Raw genomic sequence first — 19,086 nt, 5'->3', positions numbered from 1 at the left:
TGCACCCATTCGATAGAAAAAATGGAGTTCTAGCGAAATATTCATGTTTTTTGTCGACTAGTACAGAGGAATTGGCCGAAAATGGGGCTCAAAGTGGGCAAAATCGCCGATGCGTAAACATCGCCGAGACCGCTAACTTTGCGAGAGCATAATTTCGTAAGTTTTCCATCAAATTTCAAACTTTTGGTGTCCTTATGATCGGGAAAAGATTCTCTATCTTTTCATAAGAGAAAATAATTTTTTTTTTTTTAAATTTGGCTGACCCTGAGAACGAGTTTCGGAGAGGGCCTGTCGACCCTCAAAGGGTTAACAGTGGTGTTGAGGGTGGCAAGATTAGGGCGAGAGATGACATAAGTCTTGTCGTCAGCAAAGAGAATGGGTTTCAGGTGTTGGGATACGTTTGGAAGATCCTTGATGTAAATGAGGAAGAGCAGGGGTCCAAGGACACTTCTCTGTGGAACTCCAGTATCAGGTGGCCGTGTTGATGATGCTGTGTCTTTAATGGTGACATACTGATATCTATTAGTAAGGTAGGATTTGAAATATGCAAGCGCATGGCCTCTTATACCATAATGGTCAAGTTTGTGGAGTAGGATGCCGTGGTCTACTGTGTCAAAAGCTTTTCTTGGGTCAATAAAAATTCCTAGTGGATATTCCTTATTTTCCAATGCTGTGTAAAGCAGATCTAGCATTTTTACAATTGCATCATTAGCGTTTTTGTTTTTCCTGAAACCAAATTGGCAGGGGTTAAGTATGTTTTGTGCCATTATAAATGGCACAAAACTCGTGCACAGTCTCCTGTGCACGAGTTTCTCGAAGATTTTGGATAGCAGTGGTAAGTTTGATATTGGCCTATAGTTGTTTACATCTGTAGGGTCACCACCTTTATGTATTGGTGTAAGTCTTGCTGTCTTGAGTAGTTTTGGGAAGGTGCTAGTTTCTAGTGACTTGTTAAAAAGCAGTGAAATAGCATGCGAGAGGACATGGGCCGCTCACTTGTACAATAATGGTGGGACATGAGACTGGTTCCCTGAGTTATTTTTAAGTGACTTTATAATCTCAGTGACTTCGGTGGGCTCAGTTGGTACAAGATACCTGGAGAGTTTACCTGGAGAGAGTTCCGGGGGTCAACGCCCCCGCGGCCCGGTCTGTGACCAGGCCTCCTGGTGGATCAGAGCCTGATCAACTAGGCTGTTGCTGCTGGCTGCACACAAACCAATGTACGAGCCACAGCCCGGCTGATCAGGAACTGACTTTAGGTGCTTGTCCAGTGCCAGCTTGAAGACTGCCAGGGGTCTGTTGGTAATCCCCCTTATGTGTGCTGGGAGGCAGTTGAACAGTCTCGGGCCCCTGACACTTATTGTATGGTCTCTTAACGTGCTAGTGACACCCCTGCTTTTCATTGGGGGGATGGTGCATCGTCTGCCAAGTCTTTTGCTTTCGTAGTGAGTGATTTTCGTGTGCAAGTTCGGTACTAGTCCCTCTAGGATTTTCCAGGTGTATATAATCATGTATCTCTCCCTCCTGCGTTCCAGGGAATACAGGTTTAGGAACCTCAAGCGCTCCCAGTAAATGAGGTGTTTTATCTCCGTTATACGCGCCGTGAAAGTTCTCTGTACATTTTCTAGGTCGGCAATTTCACCTGCCTTGAAAGGTGCTGTTAGTGTGCAGCAATATTCCAGCCTAGATAGAACAAGTGACCTGAAGAGTGTCATCATGGGCTTGGCCTCCCTAGTTTTGAAGGTTCTCATTATCCATTCTGTCATTTTTCTAGCAGATGCGATTGATACAATGTTATGGTCCTTGAAGGTGAGATCCTCCGACATAATCACTCCCAGGTCTTTGACGTTGGTGTTTCACTCTATTTTGTGGCCAGAATTTGTTTTGTACTCTGATGAAGATTTAATTTCCTCATGTTTACCATATCTGAGTAATTGAAATTTCTCATCGTTGAACTTCATATTGTTTTCTGCAGCCCACTGAAAGATTTGGTTGATGTCCGCCTGGAGCCTTGCAGTGTCTGCAATGGAAGACACTGTCATGCAGATTCGGGTGTCATCTGCAAAGGAAGACACGGTGCTGTGGCTGACATCCTTGTCTATGTCGGATATGAGGATGAGGAACAAGATGGGAGCGAGTACTGTGCCTTGTGGAACAGAGGTTTTCACCGTAGCTGCCTCGGACTTTACTCTGTTGACGACTACTCTCTGTGTTCTGTTAGTGAGGAAATTATAGATCCATCGACCGACTTTTCCTGTTATTCCTTTAGCATGCATTTTGTGCGCTATTACTCCATGGTCACACTTGTCGAAGGCTTTTGCAAAGTCTGTATATATTACATCTGCATTCTTTTTGTCTTCTAGTGCATTTAGGACGTTGTCGTAGTGATCCAATAGTTGAGACAGACAGGAGCGACCTGTTCTAAACCCATGTTGCCCTGTGTTGTGTAACTGATGGGTTTCTAGATGCGTGGTGATCTTGCTTCTTAGGACCCTTTCAAAGATTTTTATGATATGGGATGTTAGTGCTATTGGTCTGTAGTTCTTTGCTGTTGCTTTACTGCCCCCTTTGTGGAGTGGGGCTATGTCTGTTGTTTTTAGTAACTGTGGGACGACCCCCGTGTCCATGCTCCCTCTCCATAGGATGGAAAAGGCTCGTGATAGGGGCTTCTTGCAGTTCTTGATGAACACAGAGTTCCATGAGTCTGGCCCTGGGGCAGAGTGCATGGGCATGTCATTTATCGCCTGTTCGAAGTCATTTGGCGTCAGGATAACATCGGATAGGCTTGTGATAATCAAATTTTGTGGCTCTCTGATAAAAAATTCATTTTGATCTTCGACTCTCAGTCTGGTTAGTGGCTTGCTAAAAACTGAGTCATATTGGGACTTGAGTAGCTCACTCATTTCCTTGCTGTCATCTGTGTAGGACCCATCTTGTTTAAGTAGGGGCCCAATACTGGACGTTGTTCTCGATTTTGATTTGGCATAGGAGAAGAAATACTTTGGGTTTCTTTCGATTTCATTTATGGCTTTTAGTTCTTCCCGCGATTCCTGACTCCTAAAGGATTCTTTTAGCTTAAGTTCGATGCTTGCTATTTCTCTGACCAGTGTCTCCCTACGCATTTCAGATATATTGACCTCTTTTAGCCGCTCTGTTATTCTTTTCCGTCGCCTGTAAAGGGAGCGCCTGTCTCTTTCTATTTTACATCTACTCCTCCTTTTTCTTAGAGGAATAAGCCTTGTACATACATCGAGTGCCACCGAGTTAATCTGTTCTAGGCATAAGTTGGGGTCTGTGTTGCTTAGTATATCTTCCCAGCTTATATCGGTTAGGACTTGGTTTACTTGGTCCCACTTTATGTTTTTGTTATTGAAGTTGAATTTGGTGAATGCTCCCTCGTGACTAGTCTCATTATGTCGGTCTGGGGCTCCACGCATACATGTCTGAACCTCAATTATGTTGTGATCTGAGTATATTGTTTTTGATATGGTGACATTTCTTATCAGATCATCATTGTTAGTGAATATGAGGTCTAGTGTATTCTCCAGTCTAGTAGGCTCTATTATTTGCTGGTTTAAATTGAATTTTGTGCAGAGATTTAAAAGCTCGTGTGAGTGTGAGTTTTCATCAGAGCTGCCTCCTGGTGTTATTACTGCAACAATATTATTTGCTATATTCCTCCATTTTAGGTGCCTTAAGTTGAAATCCCCCAGGAGCAAGATGTTGGGTGCAGGAGCTGGAAGATTTTCCAGACAGTGGTCAATTTTTAACAGCTGTTCCTGGAATTGCTGGGATGTTGCATCCGGAGGCTTGTAGACTACCACAATGACTAGGTTTTGGTTCTCGACCTTTACTGCTAAAACTTCCACTACATCATTTGAGGCATTAAGCAGTTCTGTGCAAACAAGTGACTCTGCAATGTACAGGCCAACCCCCCCCTTTTGCCTGTTCACTCTGTCACATCTGTATAGGTTGTAACCTGGGATCCATATTTCGTTGTCCAAGTGATCCTTTATGTGGGTCTCAGTGAAAGCCGCGAACATTGCCTTTGCCTCTGCAAGCAGTCCACGGATGAAAGGTATTTTGTTGTTTGTTGCTGGCTTTAGACCCTGTATATTTGCAAAGAAGAATGTTATCGGACTGGTGGTATTGTTGGTACTGGGGGGGGATTTTTTTTCCGGCATTAGTATCTGTATCTTTTGGTTTGGAGTGGAGGCCATCGACTGTGGTTCCACTCCAGGAATGACTGGATTTGGTGTACGATTTCTGCCATTTCCTGCCATTTTTTTTTTCCTTCCTGGCACTAAAAAGCCTCTCCCTCTTGAGTGGCTGTGGCTACCCAGGTTTTCCCATGGCCTAGATGTTTTGTATCTTTTTGTCCCCTTTAGATGGTATGCCTGGCAATTTAAGTTATAGCACAGTCTTTCCTGTACTGAAGAGGTACACAGTTCAGGGTGAAAAAGCTTACAGGAAGGGAGTTTGCATTTTCCTGTTGTCATATGGGCATGGCATTTTCTAGGGTGGTCAGAGTTGCACGTCCCATCTGTTTTTCCAGATTTCCCATGCCAGCAGATACCAAGTGCATAGTATGTGCACAGGCTTGGTTTCCGCTTGCCTTGGGCTTCTGTGACTGTATTCCCTGTTGGTGCATATTTCCCTGTCTTACTTCTATCCTCCCTAGCACCAACAATGGAGCTCCCACCAGTTGTTTTTGGTAATATATCCTCACTATTGCTAGTGGAGTCCTCTTGTTTTCTATTTCCTGCGGTATTTCTAGTTTTCAATATTGGTTTTATCTTATCTTTGACTACACTTGTTTCCCTACTTTGGCTCCTGTCCCCTATGAGGTCATTTATATGTATTCCTTCCTGTGTATAATTCCCGATTACCTGGACAAAATCTCCAGCTTCACCATTACTGTCTCCCAGGACAGCATCTCCAGCTTCACCATTACTGTCTCCCAGGACAGCACCTTCAGCTTCATCATTACTGTCTCCCAGGACAGCACCTCCAGCTTCACCATTACTGTCTCCCAGGACAGCACTATCAGCCCCACATTTACTGACTACCAGGACATCACCTCCAGCCTTACAGTTTGTGACTACATGGCCAGTATCAAGGGCAGTACCATTCAGCCCAGACTTTTTATGTTCCCATCTGTTGTAGAAAGCTTCCAGGTTTTCTATGAAAGCAGCTTTGATGTTGTCCTCTTTTAATACCCTTGTGATTTTAGTCCACAGATTTTCCTCATTTGGGCATACCCAAAAACACTTCCCTGTTTTAACACTGCTTGTAGCTAGTTCTTGGATATCTGCACAAGGGGCGTGACACCAATTTCCACAAAAATGACAATTTACCCACGTGGAAGCCCGTTTGTTTGACTGACCACAGACTACACACAGCTTCATAATGATTTGAATGGTTGATTTACTGCAATTCTACTAGATAGTTCCTGGCATGGGCGTTGGTACGTGGGATTTTACTGGCAAGATCAGATCCTATGGTTGAGATACAGATACTAATGCCGGAAAAAAAATCCCCCCCCCAGTACCAACAATACCACCAGTCCGATAACATTCTTCTTTGCAAATATACAGGGTCTAAAGCCAGCAACAAACAACAAAATACCTTTCATCCGTGGACTGCTTGCAGAGGCAAAGGCAATGTTCGCGGCTTTCACTGAGACCCACATAAAGGATCACTTGGACAAAGAAATATGGATCCCAGGTTACAACCTATACAGATGTGACAGAGTGAACAGGCAAAAGGGGGGGGTTGGCCTGTACATTGCAGTCACTTGTTTGCACAGAACTGCTTAATGCCTCAAATGACGTAGTGGAAGTTTTAGCAGTAAAGGTCGAGAACCAAAACCTAGTCATTGTGGTAGTCTACAAGCCTCCGGATGCAACATCCCAGCAATTCCAGGAACAGCTGTTAAAAATTGACCACTGTCTGGAAAATCTTCCAGCTCCTGGACCCAACATCTTGCTCCTGGGGGATTTCAACTTAATGCACCTAAAATGGAGGAATATAGCAAATAATATTGTTGCAGTAATAACACCAGGAGGCAGCTCTGATGAAAACTCACACTCACACGAGCTTTTAAATCTCTGCACAAAATTCAATTTAAACCAGCAAATAATAGAGCCTACTAGACTGGAGAATACACTAGACCTCATATTCACTAACAATGATGATCTGATAAGAAATGTCACCATATCAAAAACAACATACTCAGATCACAACATAATTGAGGTTCAGACATGTATGCGTGGAGCCCCAGACCGACAAAATGAGACTAGTCACGAGGGAGCATTCACCAAATTCAACTTCAATAACAAAAACATAAAGTGGGACCAAGTAAACCAAGTCCTAACCGATATAAGCTGGGAAGATATACTAAGCAACACAGACCCCAACTTATGCCTAGAACAGATTAACTCGGTGGCACTCGATGTATGCACAAGGCTTATTCCTCTAAGAAAAAGGAGGAGTAGATGTAAAATAGAAAGAGACAGGCGCTCCCTTTACAGGCGACGGAAAAGAATAACAGAGCGGCTAAAAGAGGTCAATATATCTGAAATGCGCAGGGAGACACTGGTCAGAGAAATAGCAAGCATCGAACTTAAGCTAAAAGAATCCTTTAGGAGTCAGGAATCGCGGGAAGAACTAAAAGCTATAAATGAAATCGAAAGAAACCCAAAGTATTTCTTCTCCTATGCCAAATCAAAATCGAGAACAACGCCCAGTATTGGGCCCCTACTTAAACAAGATGGGTCCTACACAGATGACAGCAAGGAAATGAGTGAGCTACTCAAGTCCCAATATGACTCAGTTTTTAGCAAGCCGCTAACCAGACTGAGAGTCGAAGATCAAAATGAATTTTTTATGAGAGAGCCACAAAATTTGATTAACACAAGCCTATCCGATGTTATCCTGACGCCAAATGACTTCGAACAGGCGATAAATGACATGCCCATGCACTCTGCCCCAGGGCCAGACTCATGGAACTCTGTGTTCATCAAGAACTGCAAGAAGCCCCTATCACGAGCCTTTTCCATCCTATGGAGAGGGAGCATGGACACGGGGGTCGTCCCTCAGTTACTAAAAACAACAGACATAGCCCCACTCCACAAAGGGGGCAGTAAAGCAACAGCAAAGAACTACAGACCAATAGCACTAAGATCCCATATCATAAAAATCTTTGAAAGGGTCCTAAGAAGCAAGATCACCACCCATCTAGAAACCCATCAGTTACACAACCCAGATCAACATGGGTTTAGAACAGGTCGCTCCTGTCTGTCTCAACTACTGGATCACTACGACAACGTCCTAAATGCACTAGAAGACAAAAAGAATGCAGATGTAATATATACAGACTTTGCAAAAGCCTTCGACAAGTGTGACCATGGCGTAATAGTGCACAAAATGCGCGCTAAAGGAATAACAGGAAAAGTCGGTCGATGGATCTATAATTTCCTCACTAACAGAACACAGAGAGTAGTCGTCAACAGAGTAAAGTCCGAGGCAGCTATGGTGAAAAGCTCTGTTCCACAAGGCACAGTACTAGCTCCCATCTTGTTCCTCATCCTCATATCCGACATAGACAAGGATGTCAGCCACAGCACCGTGTCTTCCTTTGCAGATGACACCCGAATCTGCATGACAGTGTCTTCCATTGCAGACACTGCAAGGCTCCAGGCGGACATCAACCAAATCTTTCAGTGGGCTGCAGAAAACAATATGAAGTTCAACGATGAGAAATTTCAATTACTCAGATATGGTAAACATGAGGAAATTAAATCTTCATCAGAGTACAAAACAAATTCTGGCCACAAAATAGAGCGAAACACCAACGTCAAAGACCTGGGAGTGATTATGTCGGAGGATCTCACCTTCAAGGACCATAACATTGTATCAATCGCATCTGCTAGAAAAATGACAGGATGGATAATGAGAACCTTCAAAACTAGGGAGGCCAAGCCCATGATGACACTCTTCAGGTCACTTGTTCTATCTAGGCTGGAATATTGCTGCACTCTAACAGCACCTTTCAAGGCAGGTGAAATTGCCGACCTAGAAAATGTACAGAGAACTTTCACGGCGCGCATAACGGAGATAAAACACCTCAATTACTGGGAGCGCTTGAGGTTTCTAAACCTGTATTCCCTGGAATGCAGGAGGGAGAGATACATGATTATATACACCTGGAAAATCCTAGAGGGACTAGTACCGAACTTGCACACGAAAATCACTCACTACGAAAGCAAAAGACTTGGCAGACGATGCACCATCCCCCCAATGAAAAGCAGGGGTGTCACTAGCACGTTAAGAGACCATACAATAAGTGTCAGGGGCCCGAGACTGTTCAACTGCCTCCCAGCACACATAAGGGGGATTACCAACAGACCCTTGGCAGTCTTCAAGCTGGCACTGGACAAGCACCTAAAGTCAGTTCCTGATCAGCCGGGCTGTGGCTCGTACGTTGGTTTGCGTACAGCCAGCAGCAACAGCCTGGTTGATCAGGCGCTGATCCACCAGGAGGCCTGGTCACAGACCGGGCCGCGGGGGCGTTGACCCCCGAAACTCTCTCCAGGTAAACTCTCCAGTGGGATGCAATGGTGTTTCGTTAGGTTTAGTTAGGGCAATGTTCTTGGTTTTTTTCAGTTTGTGGGTGCCCAGAATCTGAGAGAGTGTTTTCCAGGTGTTTTTTATATCTCTTGTGTCAGTGAATGCTGGAGTAGTACAGTTGTTTGGCATCCTTTATTACTTTGGTGAGAACTGATGAATAGTGTTTGAGAATATCTTTGTGTATTAAGCCCTGTCTATATTGCTTTTCATATTGGTGTTTCTTATCAATGGATTTCAGAATGCTGCTGGTTAGCCATGGGCAACCGAGCTGTTTATTCGTGATCTGTTTCGTTATTATAGGACAATGTTTGTTGTATAGTCTAAGTAATTTGTTAAGAAAAATGTCTGTCCAATTGTCAGTACCTTGGAGAATTCTGTAGGCCAGTCAACAGTCTCTAGGTCAGCTGTGAAATTCCTTATCGAGGCCTTGTCATGGAGTCTAAATGAAACTTTGTTGTATTCCAGTGGTGGTTTACTAATGTTTGTTAAGAGGAAGGTAGAGTAGTGGTCTGTAGTTTTGTCTGTGATTATTCCTGATTTAAGGGGGGCTAGTATATTGGTTCATATGTGATCTATTATGGTTGCACTTGTCTCAGTGAGCCTAGTTGGTTTAGTTATTGTTGGTATGAGAAGTGTGTTGTTCATATTGTTGATGAAGTCAGTTACAGGCTGATCATCTAGTAGGCCAAGGTTGATGTTGAAGTCTCCAGCTAAGAGAAGGTGGTGCTTGTTCATTTGTCTGTTTGTTATTAGTGCCTTTAATTTCTCACTGAAATTTGGGATGTTTGTGTGGGGTATCCGGTAAATGGCGCCGATTGTTATAGGCTTCTTAAGGTTTTTTACAGTAAAATTAGCAAAAATGTATTCCCCATATTCATCGCTAAAGCAAGTGGTGCTAATACAAGATAGTTGGTTGGAGTAATAGATTGCAGTACCACCCCGAACTTGGTATGGTCTGCAGTTGTGGATTGCTGTATATCCTGATAGTGGGTAGGGTTAAAGACTATACTTACTTATCCAAAAGTGCGTAAGGCCGCACGAAGAATAGTCCATGCAGAGTGATAACGTGGGCACCATAGTAGGAAGTGTTCCACTGTCTCAAGCTGTGAGGGACACCACGGGCAGTACAGAGAGTCCGTCATCTGAAGGCGGTGTAAATGAGCTGCCAGTCGTGAGTGCCCAACCCGGTTTCGAGTTAGTGCAAAATCCACTGAGCGATTGGGATGGCGAGTTCAATGCCGAAGAACTGATGACCAGTGCAATATTATATTGTCAAACTTGTGCCATAATAAGAATTATAATCCTTGTATTTTATAATTATGTACTTATATAATCTAGTACAGTGGACCCCCGGTTAACGATATTTTTTCATTCCAGAAGTATGTTCAGGTGCCAGTACTGACTGAATTTGTTCCCATAAGGAATATTGTGAAGTAGATTAGTCCATTTCAGACCCCCAAACATACACGTACAAACGCACTTACATAAATACACTTACATAATTGGTCGCATTGGGAGGTGATCGTTATGCGGGGGTCCACTGTATTATAAACTTCTGTTTCTTTTATTGCATTTTAAATATCTGTTCAACATTATAAACATCTGTTCAACATCTTCACCTTTGTCAAACCCTAAAATTATAACAGTTCAATATTAACCCTTTCAGGGTCCGTCCCGTAGATCTACGGCTTTACGTTCAGGGTCCAAACCGTAGATCTATGCCATGAGCTCAGCTCACTCTGATAAACTGTGAGTGGTACATTTGGGCCTAGATATGAGAGAATACATCTATGTGGTATGTGTGCACCACATAAAACAGATCCTGCAGCACACTGTGTATAATGAGAGAAAAAAAATGAAATCATGATTTTTCGATTAAAACAGCAACTTTGCAGTGTTTTTTCGTATGTTTTTTATAGTTGTATTTGCGATTTCTTGGTCTCATTTGATAGAATGGAAGACATATTACAGAAATAGAGATGATTTTGATTGGTTTTAGCACTGGAAATGGCTTGAAACTGAGCTCAAAGTAGCAGAAATGTTAAATTTTTGCCGATATTCAAGAGTAAACAAACGACCTCACGCGTCTAATACACATCAGCTGGTGGATCTAATATACATTCACAAATATGGTGATGATATTTATACACTTATTACAGTATTGCATAACAGTAAATCTTCTATTTTTTGGTGTGAATAAAAATTCATTATGTGAATAAAAAATCAAAGTGGAATTTATTTGTAAAGCCTCAAAATGTAACTAATGAACAGAGGAAACGTTAGTTTAGTTCCAGGAATACCTACATTGTTTATTCTGGACCCTATTTTCAAATTGGAATATTTTGAACTTTGTGTTAAATTGGCCAAATTAACAATTTCCGATCACTTTATTTTGTAGTTGAAACAGTTGACTTGGCGATTTCTTGTGCTCAATCGATAGAATAGAAGTAATACTAGTAAAATAGCTAAGAATTTGGTTGACTGGAATAATGTAATTGGCCTAAACTGGGAGTCAAAGTCGGCAAAATCGCCGATTCGTAAATATCGCTGACACATCAAAATTCGCGAGAGCATAATTTCGTCAATTTTCCACCAAATTTCGTACTTTTTGTTTTATTACCTTCACAAAAAGATTCTCTACGATTTCATAAGAAAAAATAACAAATTTTTTTTTTTGAAAATTCTTGGACACTGGTGCGTGACTCCAGATTTGGGCCTTGAACCCTGAAAGGGTTAATTCATCAAATCTGTTCCTTATAAAGAGGAAACTAATTCTGTATTTTTTTTTTTTTCAAAAAACTAGTGTAACAATCCATTAGCTAGTAAGATAAATTAGTTAAGTATCTTAACCCTTTCAGGGTCCAAGGCCCAAATCTGGAGTCACACACCAGTGTCCAAGAATTTTCAAAAAAAAAATTTGTTATTTTTTCTTATGAAATCGTAGAGAATCTTTTTGTGAAGGTAATAAAACAAAAAGTACGAAATTTGTTGGAAAATTGACGAAATTATGCTCTCGCGAATTTTGATGTGTCAGCGATATTTACGAATCGGCGATTTTGCCGACTTTGACTCCCATTATAGGCCAATTACATTATTCCAATCAACCAAATTCTTAGCTATTTCACTAGTATTACTTCTATTCTATCGATTGAGCACAAGAAATCGCCAAGTCAACTGTTTCAACTACAAAATAAAGTGATCGGAAATTGTTAATTTGGCCAATTTAACACAAAGTTCAAAATATTCCAATTTCAAAATAGGGTCCAGAATGAACAATGTAGGCATTCCTGGCCCTAAACTAACATTTCCTCTGTTCATTAGTTATGTTTTGAGGCTTTACAAATAAATTCCATTTTGATTTTTTATTCACATAATGAATTTTTATTCACACCAAAAAATAGAAGATTTACTGTTATGCAATACTGTAATAATTGTATAAATATCATCACCATATTTGTGAATGTATATTAGACCCACCAGCTGACGTGTATTAGACGTGTGAGGTCGTTTGTTTACTCTTGAATATTGGCAAAAATTTAACATTTCCGCTACTTTGAGCTCAGTTTCAAGCCATTTCCAATGCTAAAACCAATCAAAATCATCTCTATTTCTGTAATATGTCTTCCATTCTATCAAATGAGACCAAGAAATCGCAAATACAACTATAAAAAACATACGAAAAAACACTGCAAAGTTGCTGTTTTAATCGAAAAATCATGATTTCATTTTTTTTCTCTCATTATACACAGTGTGCTGCAGGATCTGTTTTATGTGGTGCACACATACCACATAGATGTATTCTCTCATATCTAGGCCCAAATGTACCACTCACAGTTTATCAGAGTGAGCTGAGCTCATGGCGTAGATCTACGGTTTGGACCCTGAACGTAAAGCCGTAGATCTACGGGACGGACCCTGAAAGGGTTAATTATTAAGCTCAATACATTACTTATTCTGAAACCTAGTTGTTAGAGTCACTCTCATTCTCATGTTTATAAACATAGATCCAGATTTTAACCTTTTATTAAATGACTTACACAAATCAAACAGTGACTTCGGTGGGCTCAGTTGGTACAAGATAGAAGGAATTTGGGAAATTCCCATCTAGATAGTCCCCGGCATGGGCGTTGGTACGTGGGATTTTACTGGCAAGATTAGATCCTATGGGTGAGAAGAAGTCGTTTATCTTGTTAGCTGTTTCAGTGGGATGCAGTGGTGTTTCGTTAGGTTTAGTTAGGACAATATTCTTTTTTTTTTTTTTCAGTTTGTGGGTGCCCAGAATCTGAGAGAGTGCTTTCCAGGTCTTTTTATATCTCCTCTTGTGTCAGTGAATCTGCTGGAGTAGTACAGTTGTTTGGCTTTCTTTATTACTTTGGCGAGAACTGATGAATAGTGTTTGAGAATATCTTTGTGTATTAAGCCCTGTCTATATTGCTTTTCATATTGGTGTTTCTTATCAATGGATTTCAGAATGCTGCTGGTTAGCCATGGGCAACCGAGCCGTTTATTCGTGATCTGTTTCGTTTTTATAGGACAATGTTTGTTGTATAGTCTAAGTAATTTGTAAAGAAAAATGTCTGTCCAATCGTCAATACCATTGGCCTTGGAGAATTCTGTAGGCCAGTCAACAGTCTCTAGGTCTGCTGTGAACTTCCTTATTGAGGCCTTGTCATGGAGTCTAAATGAAACTTTGTTGTATCTTTTAACTTCACGCTTCTTGCCAAGACCCTCGCATTTACTTCTCTTACAACCCCATCTATAAATATATTAAACAACCACGATGACATCACACATCCTTGTCTAAGGCCTACTTTTACTGGGAAATAATCTCCCTCTTTCCTACATGCTCTAGCTTAAGCTTCACTATCCTCATAAAAACTCTTCACTGCTTTCAGTAACCTACCTCCTATACCATACACCTGCAACATCTGCCACATTGCCCCCCTATCCACCCTGTCATATGCCTTTTCCAAATCCATATATGCCACAAAAAACTCTTTAGCCTTATCTAAATACTGTTCACTTATATGTTTCACTGTAAACACCTGATCCACACACCCCCTACCTTTCCTAAAGCCTCCTTGTTCATCTTCTATCCTATTCTCCGTCTTACTCTTAATTCTTTCAGTAATAACTCTACCATACACTGTACCTGGTATACTCAACAGACTTATTCCCCTATAATTTTTGCACTCTCTTTTGTCCCCTTTGCCTTTATACAAAGGAACTATGCATGCTCTCTGCCAATCCCTAGGTACCTTACCCTCTTCCATACATTTATTAAATAATAGCACCAACCACTCCAAAACTATATCCCCACCTGCTTTTAACATTTCTGTCTTTATCCCATCAATCCCAGCTGCCTTACCGTAACCCTTTCATTTTACCTACTGCCTCACGAACTTCCCCCACACTCACAACTGGCTCTTCCTCACTCCTACAAGATGTTATTCCTCCTTGCCCTATACACGAAATCACAGCTTCCCTGTCTTCATCAACATTTAACAATTCCTCAAAATATTCCCTCCATCTTCCCAATACCTCTAACTCTCCATTTAATAACTCTCCTCTCCTATTTTTAACTGACAAATCCATTTGTTCTCTAGGCTTCCTTAACTTGTTAATCTCACTCCAAAACTTTTTCTTATTTTCAACAAAATTTGTTGATAACATCTCACCCACTCTCTCATTTGCTCTCTTTTTACATTGCTTCACTACTCTCTTAACCTCTCTTTCTCCATATACTCTTCCCTCCTTGCATCACTTCTACTTTGTAAAAACTTCTCATATGCTAACTTTTTCTCCCTTACTACTCTCTTTACATCATCATTCCACCAATCGCTCCTCTTCCCTCTCGCACCCACTTTCCTATAACCACAAACTTCTGCTGAACACTCTAACACTACATTTTTAAACCTACCCCATACCTCTTTGACCCCATTGCCTATGCTCTCATTAGCCCATCTATACTCCAATAGCCGTTTATATCTTACCCTAACTGCCTCCTCTTTTAGTTTATAAACCTTCACCTCTCTCTTCCCTGATGCTTCTATTCTCCTTGTATCCCATCTACCTTTTACTCTCAGAGTAGCTACAACTAAAAAGTGATCTGATATATCTGTGGCCCCTCTATAAACATGTACATCCTGAAGTCTACTCAACAGTCTTTTATCTACAATACATAATCCAACAAACTACTGTCATTTTGCCCTACATCATATCTTGTATACTTATTTATCCTCTTTTTCTTAAAATATGTATTACCTATAACTAAACCCCTTTCTATACAAAGTTTAATCAAAGGGCTTCCATTATCATTTACACCTGGCACCCCAAACTTACCTACCACACCCTCTCTAAAAGTTTCTCCTACTTTAGCATTCAGGTCCCCTACCACAATTACTCTCTCACTTGGTTCAAAGGTTCCTATACATTCACTTAACATCTCCCAAAATCTCTCTCTCTCCTCTACATTCCTCTCTTCTCCAGGTGCATACACGCTTATTATGACCCACTTTTCGCATCCAACCTTTACTTTAATCCACATAATCTTTGAATTTACACATTCATATTCTCTTTTCTCCTTCCATAACTGATCCTTCAACATTATTGCTACCCCTTCCTTAGCTCTAACTCTCTCAGATACTCCAGATTTAATCCCATTTATTTCCCCCCACCGAAACTCCCCTACCCCCCTTCAGCTTTGTTTTGCTTAGGGCCAGGACATCCAACTTCTTTTCATTCATAACATCAACAATCATCTGTTTCCTGTCATCCACACTACATTCACGCACATTCAAGCATCCCAGTTTTATAAAGTTTTTCTTCCTCTCTTTTTTAGCAAATGTTTACAGAAGGGGTTACTAGCCCATTGCTCCCGGCATTTTAGTCGCCTCATATGACACACATGGCTTACGAAGGAAAGATTCTTTTCTACTTCCCCATGGACAATAGAAGAAATAAAGAAGAACAAGAGCTACAGTATTTAGAAAAAGGAAAAAAAACTAGATGTGTATATATATATATATATATACAGTGGACCCCCGGTTAACGATTTTAATCCGTGCAAGAGGGGTAATTGTTATGCGAAATAATCGCTATGTGAATGAATTTTCCCCATAAGAAATAATGGAAATCAAATTAATCCGTGCAAGACACCCAAAAGTATGAAAAAAAAAATTTTACCACATGAAATATACATTTTCCCACACACAAAGAGAAGGATACATGCACAATAGTAGAGTAGTACATGCACAGTATATATTGTGCATGTACTAGTCTACTAAATGAAGAATAAATGACACTTACCTTTATTGAAGATGCAGCAATGACTGATGAGACACTGTGTCCTGGGAGTGCCTTTTCCTCCTGAGTACTGTAGGTCCTGTTTGGCATTTTCTTCCAGAACAGGCCTTATCACACTGTGTATGCCACTACGATTCTTAAATCTCTCAAACCAACCTTTGCTGGCTTTAAATTCACCAATATGAGCACTAGTTCCAGGCATTTTTCCCTGTTCACCTGGGTGTTAGTCGACTTGTGTGGGTTGCATCCTGGGAGACAAGATTAAGGACCCCAGTGGAAATAAGTTAGACAGTCTTCGATGACACTGACTTTTTTGGGTTATCCTGGGTGGCAAATCCTCTGGGGTTAATTGTTTCTTGGTATTCTCAATAAGCCACACCAACAACGGTGCTACAGCAGCAGCAGCAGCTGACAGTGCAGCAGCAGCAGCAGCTGACAGTGCAGCAGCAGCAGCAGCTGTACCACCAATAGTAGCGATGGTTGATTGGGGTTTATTATACAACCTGGCCAGCTCGGAGACATGCACTCCACTTTCATACTTATCAATGATCTTTTTCTTCATCTCTATTGTAATTCTCACCCTTATTGCTGTAGGGTTGGCACTAGAAGCTTTCTTGGGGCCCATGGTCACTTATTTTCCAGAAAAAGCACCGAAAACACTGTAATAATACGAAATATTCCGATTGTATGCTTGGATGTTACCGCGGAGGCTGGCTGGTAAACAATGCCACCGGCGGAACATGTGAGCGTGGCTCAGGCCGCACATTGGACGCGTCTCGGACGAAAATCGGTAAGCGGGTTTTTAAGCGGTATGTGAGGCAAAATTTTTGCAATTAAAGTAAGCGGTATGCGAAATAATCGCTATGTGATGCCATCGTTATGCGGGGGTCCACTGTATATATATATATATATATATATATATATATATATAAAGGGAAAGGGGACAAAAGAGACTGTAAAAATTATAGAGGAATAAGCTTACTGAGTATACCAGGAAAAGTGTACGGTAGGGTTATAATTGAAAGAATTAGAGGTAAGACAGAATGTAGGATTGCGGATGAGCAAGGAGGTTTTAGAGTGGGTAGGGGATGTGTAGATCAGGTGTTTACATTGAAGCATATATGTGAACAGTATTTAGATAAAGATAGGGAAGTTTTTATTGCATTTATGGATTTAGAAAAGGCATATGATAGAGTGGATAGAGGAGCAATGTGGCAGATGTTGCAAGTATATGGAATAGGTGGTAAGTTATTAAATGCTGTAAAGAGTTTTTATGAGGATAGTGAGGCTCAGGTTAGGGTGTGTAGAAGAGAGGGAGACTACTTCCCGGTAAAAGTAGGTCTTAGACAGGGATGTGTAATGTCACCATGGTTGTTTAATATATTTATAGATGGGGTTGTAAAGGAAGTAAATGCTAGGGTGTTTGGGAGAGGGGTGGGATTAAATTATGGGGAATCAAATTCAAAATGGGAATTGACACAGTTACTTTTTGCTGATGATACTGTGCTTATGGGAGATTCTAAAGAAAAATTGCAAAGGTTAGTGGATGAGTTTGGGAATGTGTGTAAAGGTAGAAAGTTGAAAGTGAACATAGAAAAGAGTAAGGTGATGAGGGTGTCAAATGATTTAGATAAAGAAAAATTGGATATCAAATTGGGGAGGAGGAGTATGGAAGAAGTGAATGTTTTCAGATACTTGGGAGTTGACGTGTCGGCGGATGGATTTATGAAGGATGAGGTTAATCATAGAATTGATGAGGGAAAAAAGGTGAGTGGTGCGTTGAGGTATATGTGGAGTCAAAAAACGTTATCTATGGAGGCAAAGAAGGGAATGTATGAAAGTATAGTAGTACCAACACTCTTATATGGGTGTGAAGCTTGGGTGGTAAATGCAGCAGCGAGGAGACGGTTGGAGGCAGCGGAGATGTCCTGTTTAAGGGCAATGTGTGGTGTAAATATTATGCAGAAAATTCGGAGTGTGGAAATTAGGAGAAGGTGTGGAGTTAATAAAAGTATTAGTCAGAGGGCAGAAGAGGGGTTGTTGAGGTGGTTTGGTCATTTAGAGAGAATGGATCACAGTAGAATGACATGGAAAGCATATAAATCTATAGGGGAAGGAAGGCGGGGTAGGGGTCGTCCTCGAAAGGGTTGGAGAGAGGGGGTAAAGGAGGTTTTGTGGGTAAGGGGCTTGGACTTCCAGCAAGCGTGCGTGAGCGTGTTAGATAGGAGTGAATGGAGACGAATGGTACTTGGGACCTGACGATCTGTTGGAGTGTGAGCAGGGTAATATTTAGTGAAGGGATTCAGGGAAACCGGTTATTTTCATATAGTCGGACTTGAGTCCTGGAAATGGGAAGTACAATGCCTGCACTTTAAAGGAGGGGTTTGGGATATTGGCAGTTTGGAGGGATATGTTGTGTATCTTTATATGTTTATGCTTCTAGACTGTTGTATTCTGAGCACCTCTGCAAAAACAGTGATAATGTGCGAGTGTGGTGAAAGTGTTGAATGATGATGAAAGTATTTTCTTTTTGGGGATTTTCTTTCTTTTTTGGGTCACCCTGCCTCGGTGGGAGACGGCCGACTTGTTGAAAAAAAAAAAAAAAAAAATTTATATATATATATATATATATATATACAGTGGACCCCCGCATAGCGAACGCCTTGCATAGCGAACAATCCGCATAGCGAACGCTTTGTTCGCCAAAATTTTGCCCCGCATAGTGGACAAAAACCCGCTCAGCGACCTTCGTCCGAGACGCCTCCATTGTTTACCAGCCAGCCTCCGCGGTAACATTCAAGCATACACTCGGAATATTTCGTATTATTACAGTGTTTTCGGTGCTGTTTCTGGAAAATAAGTGACCATTGGCCCCAAGAAAGCTTCTAGTGCCAACCCTGTGGTAAAAAGGGTGAGAATTAGTATGGAAATTAAGAAAGATTTTGAAGGGTTTGGGGCTAACCCTGAGAAGCCTATGCCAGTTGTGGAATCCATTGTGCCTACTTCAAAAATTAAGGAAATGTGTGCACAGTGGGTTGAACTGCAAACGTTTATGGATGAAAATCACCCTGACACAGCTGTTGCAAGCCGTGCTGGTGACTATTTCAATGACAATGTTATGGCCCATTTTAGACAAATCGTAAAGGAACG

At 41.2% G+C, this 19,086-nt stretch overlaps 1 protein-coding gene across 4 annotated transcripts in view; it reads left to right on the top strand.

Moving 5' to 3' along the window:
- LOC128685419 (CUE domain-containing protein 2) overlaps positions 1-19,086 on the top strand; it is a 108,493-nt gene that overhangs the window by 15,515 nt on the left and 73,892 nt on the right. The window contains exon 1 of one of the 4 annotated variants that reach the window (XM_070082862.1): positions 4,969-5,108. The exons of the other annotated variants lie outside the window; for them this stretch is intronic. The gene's annotated coding sequence lies outside the window, so the exon portion shown is untranslated. Of the gene's footprint in view, positions 1-4,968; positions 5,109-19,086 lie in introns of those variants that run through there. 4 annotated transcript variants of the gene reach the window in all.

This window comes from Cherax quadricarinatus, chromosome 8 (assembly GCF_038502225.1).
Source record: "Cherax quadricarinatus isolate ZL_2023a chromosome 8, ASM3850222v1, whole genome shotgun sequence".
Taxonomy (NCBI): Eukaryota; Metazoa; Arthropoda; class Malacostraca; order Decapoda; family Parastacidae; genus Cherax; species Cherax quadricarinatus.
The sequence above is the reverse complement of the archived record's forward strand: the minus strand, read 5'-3'. Positions and strand labels throughout refer to the sequence as shown.